We start from the raw sequence: 13,772 nt of genomic DNA on the forward strand, positions 1-13,772 counted from the left end.
ATTTATTTATTTTTTATTTGTTATTATTGAATTATTATTTATTGTAAAAGTTTTTTTACAATCAGAGGTTAATAATTATTAATAAATCAATATATTTAAAATAAAAAATTAAGTTAAAAAAGTATATGGAGTCGAATTCGAACCGACGTGCTTTCCCCTTGTAAGATCCAAATATTTAATTAATTAAAATTTTACTGGCCTATAACCCTGGAAACAATAAAATACGTACTACTTTTGATATATCGCTGAAAAGCTCTCGATGAGGGCTTATTACTACAGTTAAAAAAAAACCAAAATTCAATTTTTTTGGATTTTGGGCTTTTTGACACTTTTGGTTCACTCGACTGCAATCAAAAGTGGAAGTGCACAATTTAATGTTACAACAGTCCTAGATCCAAAATGTCAACATACTAGGCTAATCGTTTTTGAGTTATACGAGATATACGTACGTACAAACGTCACGCCGAAAGTAATCAAAATGGATTCAGAGATGGTCAAAATAGATATTTTCGTTAAAATTTGAAAACCGAAATTTTTCGCGATCACATTACTTCCATTACTTCGTGCAAGGAAGTAAAAATTACATAAAACACGTAAAGGAATGTAAAATTGTAAAAAAAAATTTTCGTTTTAAAGAAACTTTGCTATATTTTAAAACCTACGCCAGGTCACTTAAAAGACAATAAATGTTTCACGTGAAAGTAATACATTTCATCACCTCTTAAGGGTATCAGATTTAGATTCTGCTCTTATATCACATATACCTGATAATACAGTGGGATCATTTTAACACTATACTACTATAATACCATACACTATACTACTATATATAATACTATAAACTATAATTCCATTATGGACTATATAATACAGAGACTCATATTTGATTTGAAACGTAGAATGTAGTTATGAGTAACATGTAATGTCTCACAGCAAGTGTTGGATATGTCCACCGTTTTCCTGAAGGCAGGTCCTAACCCTCCGCACCGTTTTTTTTTTTGTTGCACCCTTCGTAGGATATCAGGGCTAATCTCTGGAGTAATGGCTTGATTCAAGTCTTGTAGACTACGTGAATTTGCTCGATATATACGTCCTAACAAACAATCCCAGAGAAAGAAGTCTGGTGGCGAGGGGGCCACAGATTTTTTTAAATAATGCGATCACCAAACATTTCGTGATATTTTTGGATATACGGCAAGTTTCTCAGTCTTGTAGCAGGTATAAATCATCAGGCAGGAGAAGGTTTACAAATTGCATAATTATATCCCGGTATTCTGGACTGTAAAGGGTTTCGTAAAAAAAAAAAATTAGGCCCGGTATTCATCATCGGAAAATCGTATACCAAATCTTTACCTTCTGCGAGTGCAACGGTGATTCATGTGTGGATTTTGTGTTAAACAATATCTGTTTTTATTACTACTGATGTAATCGCTAAGGTGAAAATACGCCTCATCACTAAAAAAAAAAAACATATTATCCAGTACGCCAATCCCAATATTTTCCATCTTATTGATAAACCAGTGGAAATATCTTATTCTTTTAACAGCGTCTAGGGACTTCAGTTCCTTTACGTAATGTAATCGGCTTGCATGTAGATCTAATTTCTTTGTCACCTTTTCTGTACTCCCGTACGATATTCCTGTCTGCGATGATACTTTACGCAAACTTTTCATTTGATATTGTTCAAGTAATGGATATACTGAGCGATAAAATGGTTCAATGTATTATAAATTTATAAGGATTTATTTTTTATAACGTTAACCTATATAAATTAAGAAAAAAAAAAATTAATAAACTTACAAATTTTTGTCAAATCCTTTCACTACCACGAACAAAAATAGTTACCTGTAAAAAAAAAAAAATTAAAAACTTACATTATTTATTTAAAATTATTAAAAAATAAGTATATAACTAATAGTCGTTATTAAAATCATAAAAAAAGCAGCTGGTATTTATTTAAAATACATATTAAAATTTGGGACATTAAATTTGGAATTTTTAATTTCAACGAATATATTTTTTTATTAATTCAATAATTGTAAATATTAACTCATAAACAATAATATTTCCTGTGGAAATGACGTAAGAGGGAGAAGGAATTAAGATTTTTTATACACAGGTAGATTATTTGTCCTTGAGTCACGGTATCTTTGGTTACATCTGAAGCGAGTTATAACTTATTAGATTTACATATAATCCTGTCACGTTTTAAGAAAATCAATTAGATTAAAAATTAGTAATAATTCAAAATATCTTTTAATTTAAAAAAGCATATGACTGTGTATTCAATGTAACGTAAACAAATTACATTATTTCATTATGTACGAAACTATTATTTATATCATATTACAATTTTGATTTTTTAACACTTTTAACCAATTTTTATAAAAGAAAGAGATTTTTAATTCACTCAGTATTCATTTTCTTTTAAACGGATGTTCACGGATTACTCTTTGTCAAACCGACACGTTTCAATTATTACTTATTTATTTTTCTGCAGTTCGGTTGATGATTTTTTTACACATAATTACCCAAGACGAAAAAGAAACGGGTTTATACGTTTGGGGTAAGAGGTTGTGCGTGTATTTCTGTAACCGTTTTCCTCAAAAACTATTGGACCGATTTCGATGGGGTTTCTTGAATTATATAGGTAACCCTTCAGAGCAGGTTCTTAGACATGTTTTACGGTTCTAGATCACCAGGAGGCGCTCCAGTAGATGTGTTTCTCTAAAACGGTTGGGCCGATTTTAATGCGGGTTTTTTCATTACATAGGTATCACCTCTTTGCAGGTTCCTAGATTAGTTTTACGGTTATAAGCCGCCAGGAGGCGCTGCAGTAGATATATTTATTCAAAACGGCTTCGTGAATTCTAGAAAAAATTTTATTTTATCACTTGTATTTGCAGGTAATTCTTTTACATCTAATTTAAAGATCAAGATTTTTTAACGTAAAAACACATTGTTGTATGGGCCGGGCGATTTGAAGAAATTTTTTTCAATCTTTATTTTCAACATTGCTCGTAACAGAATATTATAGCATCGTTTATAAATGTTATAAGTATTTTCACTTCAAAAATTCTGTAAAACTAGTTGAAAAGTATCATAAAAAATAAAGTAAATATACTTTTATTGTAAAGTGTAAAAAATATGTATTCCCGCATTCCAGTCATACTCGATTACAATCTCTTTACGTTGTTTCTTTCAATTTCTCTTTTATTTTTTTAAGAAAAGCAGGTTTCTTATCTTGGCTTTTTAATGAGCGGCTTTTGTCGTAGGAACATTTTTAATAAAGTTAAAAGAAAATACGTAAAACAATTTAAAGAACTCTTGCGGAGATCAGCGTAAGAAGACCGATTTTTATTTTCCGATGCCCTACTATTTTGCAGTCAGAAACGCGCTGAGATTTACGAACGCGGCATATCCGAATAAACAACTCCTGATATGCTTGATTTCAGCGAAAAACTATCCGTAAAATTACCGAAATATCATACAGAATACATTTAAATTTGAGTTCATTTTGTATAATAGGTGTTCATGGGGAGTTTTTAACCACCAGATACGAAAATTATGTGTGTTAATTTTTCCATTAAGATGAAATATTGATTCATTAATAACACAATACGATCGAAATCGTCGTTGATTTCGTGCTGCAACATTTTTATTGCAAAGTTGACACACTCATCTTAGTCGATAAGCTTTAAGCCTGTAACATCTGTACAGAGTGGCTGGGAATTCACCGTACCCCCTAAAGTTAGAACTAAACATTTGTAATGAGTTATAAATGAAAAAATGCAAATTCATTCTTTTATTTACACAGTTGATACATGGTATTAATCTTAATAGTCCAGTGGGTCTGTGTGTTTGCCCTCTCATTTCGAACGCACAATTCTATACGTCGCCATTCCCGGCGTAAGTCATCTACGCGACGGAGCATTTCTGGTGTTACCTTACGGAAAGCTCCCTCAAAAGCGTCACGCAATTCTTCATTTGTAGAGTAGCGACGTGCAGCTACGTGTGCCTTGATTATTCCCCATAATGAATTGTCTGGTGTGGTAAGATTACGACTTCGTGGTAGCCATGGTAACGGCGCTGGCGACGAAGGAGTAATGAGGCCAATCCGACGTCCTGGAAAATTTTCATTCAGAAACGCGCGAACTGATAGAGCAAAGTAGAATGGTGCTCCATTCTACTGCAACAATAGTCGTTCCTTGAAGCTGTAGTATTAACCGTGCCTCCAAAATCTCTAAATAAATTTGTGCATTCACTGCCCCATCGAAATAATAAGGACCAAACAAATGAGAAGCTGTTATTCCAGCCCACATCATGACGTGAGGTGGATTTCTTTCCGACTCTGTCACGAAATAAGAATTTTCTTTTACCTAAAATAAAACATTTCTGACACGGAACTGCATAGATTGCACATTCGTCAGTAAAAATCACCTTTCCACGGTAAATTTTTCAAATAAAGCCCGGCAGGATGGAGCGAAACATTTCACGTCTGCATCTGATAGTTCACCGATAAACATCGGACGAAACGGCCTAACTTTCAATTCCTTTTTCATACGGTCTTGCATTGTCGTTCACGGTGTTCGAAGTTCAGCTGACCGTTTACGAGTTGATTTCAATGGGGGTTGTTCAATAGAAACTGCACATGTTTCTAACCGCGTTAACTGTTGTGCACTCCGCGCCATCTTTAACACTGCCTAATTGAAACGCAAGTTTTTCCCAAGCAAACATTGTAGCTTTTCGTGCTGGTGGCTAATTATAGCGTTGCTGAAACACATCAGTGATCAGCTTCATTGTTTGATTCGTATGTTTTCGTTCATGAACCCATATACTTGTCAGTAACCGCTTCTCGACACTGTAACTAGTAATCAACAATTTTAGTACAATTCTCTTTTACTCAAGAGTGTGTGATGTTGTAAAAAACTGTTGCCAACCGACCCAAACGAAAATACCGTATGTTCAAAACATATATCCTCAACTCATATTTTTCGTTAACTTCAGTGGTACAGTGACTTCCTGGCCATTCTGTATACTGTAGACGCTTATGTAAATGCTTTCTTGAAACATTCCGCACAGTCATCACCGGCGTTGCTAGTTGAAGGCTGGCTTTTCTAACTTTTTAAAAAAATTTTTTAAATTACGCAGGAAAGACTTCCTGACAACATTTTGTTCAGACATCCTTGATCAATCCGTATTTTTCTTTTACAGAGATATCCGGTGGTTACAAATCGATTAAGCCATCGGAAAATATTATTATCACTAGGAGGATCGCAATTAAAATTTCTACGGAAAGCTACGAATTGCAACTACTAGATTATTCACATTTAGCAAACTGAAAAACACAGAAGCCTTCCTGTTCAGGAGTCCTCGTTTTTTCTACTAACGGTGTCATGCGGAAAGATCAGGACTCAATAAAATTATCCTTTTCGCTCTGTGATTCTGCCTTAAATCAAAACTCCACACATTATACCAAGTAAAAGACAAATATATTAAAATCCCTATATTAGTTTGTACACTCTACATATATATACCGATAATATAAGACTTGGTTAAAAAGTAAAAAAATTGCATGTCATGTTTTATTACTTTTTCTCTTTAATTTATAATTATATATGATTATTACATATATATATTTTTTTAATACATTTTCAACTCGAAAGTTTTTAAACGTTGTAAATTTAATAATAAATGACAATGTAATAAATCGTTTCAACTGTGAAAGTAAAACACGGTGTAGATTCACTGGAAGTACTTTATAATATAGCCCTTCTAGCGAGGTCAACGTGTCCACGTGGTTTCCATGTACACCTAGTCTATATGTGTATGTACGTATGTACGAAGACACGCATTTCTGTTACGGTTATAATTCGTTTTACCTGTGAAAGATTGCTTTTCATTTTTTACTTTTTACATGAATCTTATACATCTATCTCTATTGAAAATTATACGATACGAATTGGAATTATTTTTTTTTTAATTTTAATAAATAATTGATTTTGTTTTTAATTTTATCGGTAAATATACAGAAGGGAAAATATTAAAAAAATAAATGATTGTTATTTATAAATAAAGACGTATGGTACACGGATACTGAAATAAATTTAAAAACAAGATTCAGCTCCAAAATTTTAAACATGAAATTTCTATTGTTAAACGATATCAGAAGTAGCTTTCGAAAATTTATACCGTGAAAACCGGTCACAAAATAAGTAAGTAAATTAGGAAAAGATTATTTGAAAAAATTTACTAATAAACAGTAAACAGGAAACTGGATTACTAACTTATCGATAGTGAAGAAGAAATTTCATTGTTGGATAACAATAGGAGACCGATATCTAATAGCCTGTTTAAATATTTAATTTTTTTCTAAGACCTTTTGCGAAAGTTTTTCAAGCATAAGAATTAAACTGTCCCCTCCTTTCAAATATTTAGACGGACGGGGATACCTCTACTATAGATTTAATGTTCACGTTAACGTTATCGTTCTTAAGACAGATTTCCTAAAATAAAGGCCACTAAACTGGTCGTGGGATGTCTGAATTGGAAGTTTAAATTGTTTTAGAGGGTTATATTAAATTACAACTACCCAAATTGCCGGTTTTATTTTTAACGATAAGAAATAATATTTGTAGCTTATGAAAAATTTCATTCCTGATTAAGATTCGACTCGGAACCTTTTGTATGAAAGGTAAAAACGTTATCAGTCCTCTCCCACGAAGGTCGAGGTAAAAGTAAGCGTCATTGTTTACTATCATTGCTCACTATTTTATTTTAATTTAAACACATACAGCTTTTAACTTAAAAGAGTTTCGAACAAAAATTTAAAAAAAAACATGAAGAAAAAATCTGACAACACAATTGTAGGACTTTCCCGTCACGCGGCTTGGTAGGTTATTTCTGTTGGGTCTCTAATGGTAGGTAGTTTTTGATGCACGGCTTACATACACAACGCAATTTAAAATATTTATCATTTTATTTAAATAATATTTTTTTCGTTTATTTAATTCAATGATTCTAACTAAAGCTCGCTCGCATACCTTATTTAATTCGAGCAGGTGTGGCACTACTAGCAGCGACGGTCGGCATCAAATAAATTATTTTAATTTCACAACTTAGATAGAACAAATTTCGGTTGCACTGACGGTGAACTGGTGTAGCCGCGAGACTTACCGCACCAGGTACCAAGTCGACTGGACGGCCGAGTTCAAGACTCGGCTAGACCGAATATCATTTATTTATTTAGTTTTACCGCTCACCTGTGACGTCACAACATAGCAGATGACTACAATAGCATTTTATGGAGTGGAGGTGCGATTTTGCAAAGGTTTTTTTGAAAAACTTGTTATTTTTTAATCATTAACAAATACGCCTAAGAAAAATATGACGTTAATTAGGCGAAATCTCGTAATACTGAGGGTGACCTTGCATTAAAGTATCACTCCCTTGATCTTTTAAGTTGAAAATTTAATGGTATCAATGCCCCCATTCATAGAAGTAATGTGACCAAGTTTGATCAAAATCGGTTCAGTAGTTTCGGAGTATAAGGTGATTTAGAGGCCAATGTGAATTCAGTTACATACGAAATTGAAACATGCGGAGAATTTACATCCCGTTTTGTGGTTTTTGGGGTTCCTTAGGTGTCAAAACGTCAAAATCCGTTGAAAACCGCATATGCCCAAATTGGACCGATTACAATACTTTCCCTTCTAAAACTATAGCTCTGATATAGCGCTAACTGGACGGTAAATTAAAATTAAGATAGTATCTTAACATAATGCCAGGTATTACTATGTATATAGTAGGGGATATAGTTTAGGGAATAATAAAACACAAGAGATAGAAAAAAGACCTCGACACCACATCACGACACTCCAGGCATGGCGTGGTGTCTGAAAGGGGCATATAAAATAAAAGATTACTCTCAAAAAGAGCTACCGGTAGGCCGACCTTTTCTTTTCTTTCTTTTTCCTGTTTAGCCTCCGGTAACTACCGTTTAGATAATACTTGTGAGGATGAATGAGGATAATATGTATGAGTGTAAATGAAGTGTAGTCTTTACATTCTCAGTTCGACCATACCTGAGATGAGATGTGTGGTTAATTGAAACCCAACCACCAAAGAACACCGGTATCCACGATCTAGCATTCAAATCCATGTAAAAATAACTGGCTTTACTAGGACTTGAACGCTGGAACTCTCGGCTTCCAAATCAGCTGATTTGGGAAGACGCGTTCACCACTAGACCAACCCGGTGGGTCCGGTAGGCCGACCTGCCATGCCAGTATATAGCTGGTAGGCGGGAAGGCCTATTTGAGTATAAAGACACTCCCCTGGGTGGCGTAATACTAACAAGTCGGTCCCCGCCCCAGGGGAGCTGAGAGGAAAAAAAAACTACGTTTACTTCATTTCCTGACATTTATTTTTTTATTTTTAAAAATATCAGATTTCTCGTCCACTTGGCATCTTGCAACCGGCTTTTTTTACTATACGGATAGAGGTTTTTAGTGGTGTATCCAGATTTTAAGTGAACAAATTTATAAATTGAATTGTATTTAAAAACAAAATAACACTGGCATAAAAAGAGAAACCACATTAAAAGTAAAAGACAGATCATTTTTAACTTGGATCATTTCTATACTGTGTCAAATTAAACAGTTTATCATTTCTGATATGTAGACTTCAGAAAGTTAAAATTTAAAGATAACTTGAATTACTTTTTTAATTTTATTTGTTAAGAAAGTTAAAATAGATTTAACGTAAATAGTTAAAACGTAACTTCTACTTACAGCTTTATTGAACCAAATTACATTATATTTGCAGAAACAATTTTCAAAATATAAAAAGTTTACGATGTTTCAAATGTTTAGTAATTTTTACAAGCCGTAATCCTTTCGATACCAAAGCAGTACGAGAAACGCATTGATAGAATTTCTACTATTAGAGATGAAAAAAAAGCAATACTTTGAAAGAGATTTAAAACCGTTACCAAAATTGCTTAACTCATGAGCTACTATTACCCACATTATTCAGAGACTCAGCATGACGGAAACTTCTAAAAGTAACAAGCTGTTCTTTTCAAAAAGAAATAATCCGATGTACAGTTTCATTTTATTAAATAACGAGAACATTCTATCGTAGAGTTTCTTTGTTTAAAGAGTACTTTAAAGTGACCTTCACTATTTATTTTTGGAAAGGTCACCCATTCTGTACGTTAGATTTATAATAAATTACTTCTAACGATTTAAATAATAATTATATCGATTTGAAATTAAAAAGTTGTAATAATGTAATTAATTACATTATTTTTACACGTATTAAGATTTTACGACGGTAAATATACAAGTATAAAATTTTACTTTCCCGTCTAGATAGCGCTGTAGCTTTCAAAGGTACAATAATCGGTCCAATTTGAGCATATGCGGGTTTCACCGTATCTTAACGTTTTGACACCTAAGGAACCCAAAAAACCGGATGGAAATTTCTCGGATGTTAATGTACGTATGTATTCGGTATCGGCATCTAAATCCCCTTATATCTCCAGAACTACTGGACCGATTTTGACCAAATTTGGTCAGATTACTTCTAGAAATTGGGCATCGATGCCATTAAATTCTCAAATTAAAAGTCAAGGGGATGAGGCTATAAAGAAAGGTCACCTTCAGTATTTCGAGATTTCGTCTAATTAAGGTCATATTATTCTTAGGCGCATTTTTTAACGATTAAAAACAACAATATTTGAAAAAAAAATTTATGAATAATCGCACTCCCACCCCAAAAAACAGTGTTGTAGTCGTGTGATATGTTGTGATGTCACAGGTGAGCGGTAGAATTAAATAAATGAATTATATTTAAAGTGTAAAAAAAGTAACTCGGTAGGGCTGGGTCTTGAACTCGATCCCCCGGTCGACTCGGTTCCTAGTGAATTAAGACTCGTGGCTGTGTCGGTCCGCTGACTGTACAAACAAAATTTGTCTATATAAGTTGAGAAATTACATTAGTTTAGAGAGTGCCGACCGTCACCGCTAGTACCCCCACAACCAGGAAGGTTAAATAAAATATTCGCTTTAGTTAGAATCACTGAATTAATTAAACGAAAAAATATTACATTTAAATAAAATGATAAACATTTTAAATTAAGTTGTGTGTGTAAGCCGTGCATCAGAAACAACACACAGTTGTGTTCTGGACTTTTCTGGAATGCGGCTTTAGTCACGTGATGGGAAAGTCCTACACTGCCAGCTTTTTTTTTATACTTTTAAGTATATTACTAAGGAAAAAAAAAATTATGCGACTATTCAAAATATTTTTTACTTTACACGTTCACGATGAATTTCAGCAAAATCATTGAAACAACGAATATTAAACAGAATTTTATATAAATGTCACAGATAATGCAGTGAAATTTCAAACTTACAATTCTTCCTCCATCTAGAGAAAAAAGAGTTTTTGTGATTTTCAAGTCGTAGATTAAATTGATAAAAGAATTCCAGGAAATCAAAATTAAAGTAAAGAAAGATTGAAATAATTTTCCGAACAGGTTTTTTATTGCACCGCCAATTTTTTTTAGGCAACTTCAGTTTTCTTGAGAAAATGAGTAATAATATTTATTTAATATGGAAAAAGTACATTTTTGAATGAAAAATAAAAATTACAAATCAATTTGGATTATGTTCATTCCGTATACTTACTATTAGCAACATCATAACCCTTATTTTTTTTAATAAAGGTGGAGGAACCCAATTTACGGACGCCAAGGCAGTATCCGGTCACTAACAGGTTCCACTAATATAACTTCTTTTTTGTTCACCGTTAGATATCAGTTCAGTGGATGAGATGAATGATTAGTAGCGTGTGTGAAAATGCCATGTCTGACCGGGATTTGAACCCGGACATCTGGATGAAAAGCCGAGATGCTACCAGTCGCGTCCGCTAACATAACCTACGCTCGTCTAATTAACGTTAAACAGCGTATAATATGCATATTTAATATTAATTAAACGAGGTTAGCGAGCGAAACTAATGCAGGTTATGTTTGATTAGGGTATGTTGATATACGTACGATTCGTTAGTACACGGAATCCACATAATCCAAAGTGTTTTGTAATTTTTATTCTTCATTAAAAAATTTACTTTTAGCACCTTAAATAAAGGTTGTTATTCATTTTCTCATGAAATCTCCAGAATTCGCATCAAAAAAGTGAAAAAAGTGACGGTGCGATAAAAACAAGTACCTAATTTTCATATAAAAAATTATTTTGATTTTCAACTAAAAAATAAAATATAATATTATTATAGTATTATATATAATGTATATATATATATACATAATTTTTTTGTTTTACTTTTAAGGCCCCAAAGGACCACTTTACTCAGAATAATTCAAGTCTTTTTTTGCCGATCTTTTGGCCTTTAAGTTCTTAGCTTTTACTTTCTCCCAATATTTAGTCATTCTTAATGATGTTGCTTTACGATCCTCTTCTGAATAAACCCTTTTTGTGTAATTAAAAGTCCTTACTTTAAAGTCGGTATTCGGATCTTTAATAACAAAATTTTAATTTTTCGGATTTATTAAGTAAATCTTCGGAAGTCAAATTTAATTCTTGCGTGTCTTCTTTAATTTCTTTGATCTATAATGGCGGATTTTTTAAAGACCAAAATCGATCGATAATTCTCTTAGTAATCCTATCCCGCGGTAATCTTAACAACTGTGCGTAGATAGAAATTCGCTTCTTTTTTTTTCATAGTATCGATTAAGGATTCCAAGTTTTCGTACAGAAATTTATTAGGCAATAATTTGTACTGATTTTCGTTTATATTTTTTGTTTATGCAGCTTCTAAGAATCCTGCGTTCAACTTTAAGCAAAGGTTCAGTCCTATTTTTCTGATTGAATGTAAATAAAGTCTCGCTCGCGTAAGTAATTACTGGTTTAACCACAACTTTGTAATGTCTAATTTTAGTGTTAATCGAGAGCGATTTTTTGTTGTAAGTATTTTTGGTTACTTGTAGCACTTTAAATAATTTATTAAGTCTTTCGGTCCAATTTTGTTTTTCGTTACGATTAGAAGTAATGATCTCTCCAAGATATTTAAATTTTTGTACAAGTTCTACTTTGTTTCCATTAATATTCACAGAAATAATAACTAAAGGATCTATAGCCATCATTTTAGTCTTTTCGTAAGAAACTTTAAGTACAATTTTATTCGCAAGTTCTTCTATACTTGTTATTTGTATTCTGGCTTCTGCGATACTATTAGCTAATAAAGCTAAGTCGTCGGCAAATCCTAGGCAATTTAAATTTAAGTTATTTCTTTTGTATCCTATGTGAATATTTTTTGGATTAATTTTAAGCCGTTCGCGCATCAGAAATTCTAGTGCACAATTAAATAATAAAGGCGAACGTCCGTCGCCTTGTCTCAGTCCGGATTTTATGTAAAAAGTTCGAAAAATTCGCACGAAACTTCACTTTAGATTATGTATTTGTCAATGTTAAACATCATATTTACCGATTTAGGATCCGATCCGAGATTTCTCATAATTTTCAACATCGAAGGCCTATATATTCAATCGTACGCTTTTTGAAATCAGTAAAAGAAATAATCATCTGTTTTTGCTTTCTATTATAAATATCTATAAGTAATTTCAAAGTAATAATTTGATCTGGACAACTGCGCAAAGGCCAAAAACCACCTTGGTAATCGCCTAGCTCGCTTTCTAGTCGGTCATTAATTCTATTGTAAATAATTCTAGATAAAACTTTATACGTACAATCCAATAACGAAATTCCACGATAATTGTCCGAATTTGTCTTGTCGCCCTTCTTTTGTAAACGATGTATAATAGCTGTCGTCCAATGTTCTGGAAGTTTTTCGGATTCCCAAATTTTAACCAGAGAATTATGCGAAGATTTCTTAACTGATTCTCCTGCAGTTTTCCAAATTTCTGCAACTGTTTGCTCTTTTCCGCTTGCTTTATTATTTTTAAGTTCTTTAAGTGCATTTTCTAGTTCCTCATAAGTCGGCGGTTTTCTGTTTGATTCTGGCGTTTTAATTTCTGTATTAACACTTATTTCTAGTAAATCTTTCGGTTCTTCGCAGTTCAAGAGCTTATTAAAAGCTTCTGCAATTTCTGCGTTTTCTTTATTATTATGTGTAATTTTACCAGATTTATCCTTAAGCGTTAATCTTGGAGCTTCGTATTTTTGTAACCGATTATAAAACAGTTTATAGTAACTTTTAGAATTATTTTTATTAAAGTCCTTTTCAATTTTATTAATTTAATTATTTTGATTTCCTCTCTTTTCATTACGAATAATTTTGCATGCGATATTTCGTTGATTAATAAGATTACAATTACATTATAATATAATATTATTTTCCTTTCCAAATAAAAACTGCTTTCTGACATCGAGGAACAGCAGGTTGTTAAGCTTCAACAGAAAATATTGTAAAGTGATTTGCAACATTTATTTAATAAACTATTTCAAGGGTGAAATTACTGATAAACTGTAATTAATGGCATTAAATAGATCTTTATGAATTGATATATTTAGTTGCAGCAATTACTTAAACTTAAGTATAGTGTTTATGTGTTTATCCAGTCTTTAAATGAAAGATGACAAATATTATTTCATTAACTTATCAGAAAGTAATAAAAACTGAAAACCTGTAAGACTTCAAAGTTTAAAAAATTAATAAAATTGCAAAACTGTATTTCTTCCGCATTCTTATTTAAATATCATGAAAAAGTAATTAAAGATTTAATAGTT

The 13,772-nt window shown here is 32.3% G+C and overlaps 1 protein-coding gene across 5 annotated transcripts in view; it reads right to left on the reverse strand.

The window, feature by feature from the left end:
• RhoGEF64C (Rho guanine nucleotide exchange factor at 64C) overlaps nucleotides 1–13,772 on the reverse strand; it is a 616,090-nt gene that overhangs the window by 245,187 nt on the left and 357,131 nt on the right. For 2 of the 5 annotated variants that reach the window (XM_075368882.1, XM_075368881.1), the window contains one exon: nucleotides 1,801–1,845. The exons of the other annotated variants lie outside the window; for them this stretch is intronic. The gene's annotated coding sequence lies outside the window, so the exon portion shown is untranslated. The remainder of the gene's footprint in view (nucleotides 1–1,800; nucleotides 1,846–13,772) is intronic. 5 annotated transcript variants of the gene reach the window in all.

This window comes from Lycorma delicatula, chromosome 6, assembly GCF_047948215.1.
Source record: "Lycorma delicatula isolate Av1 chromosome 6, ASM4794821v1, whole genome shotgun sequence".
Lineage (NCBI taxonomy): Eukaryota > Metazoa > Arthropoda > Insecta > Hemiptera > Fulgoridae > Lycorma > Lycorma delicatula.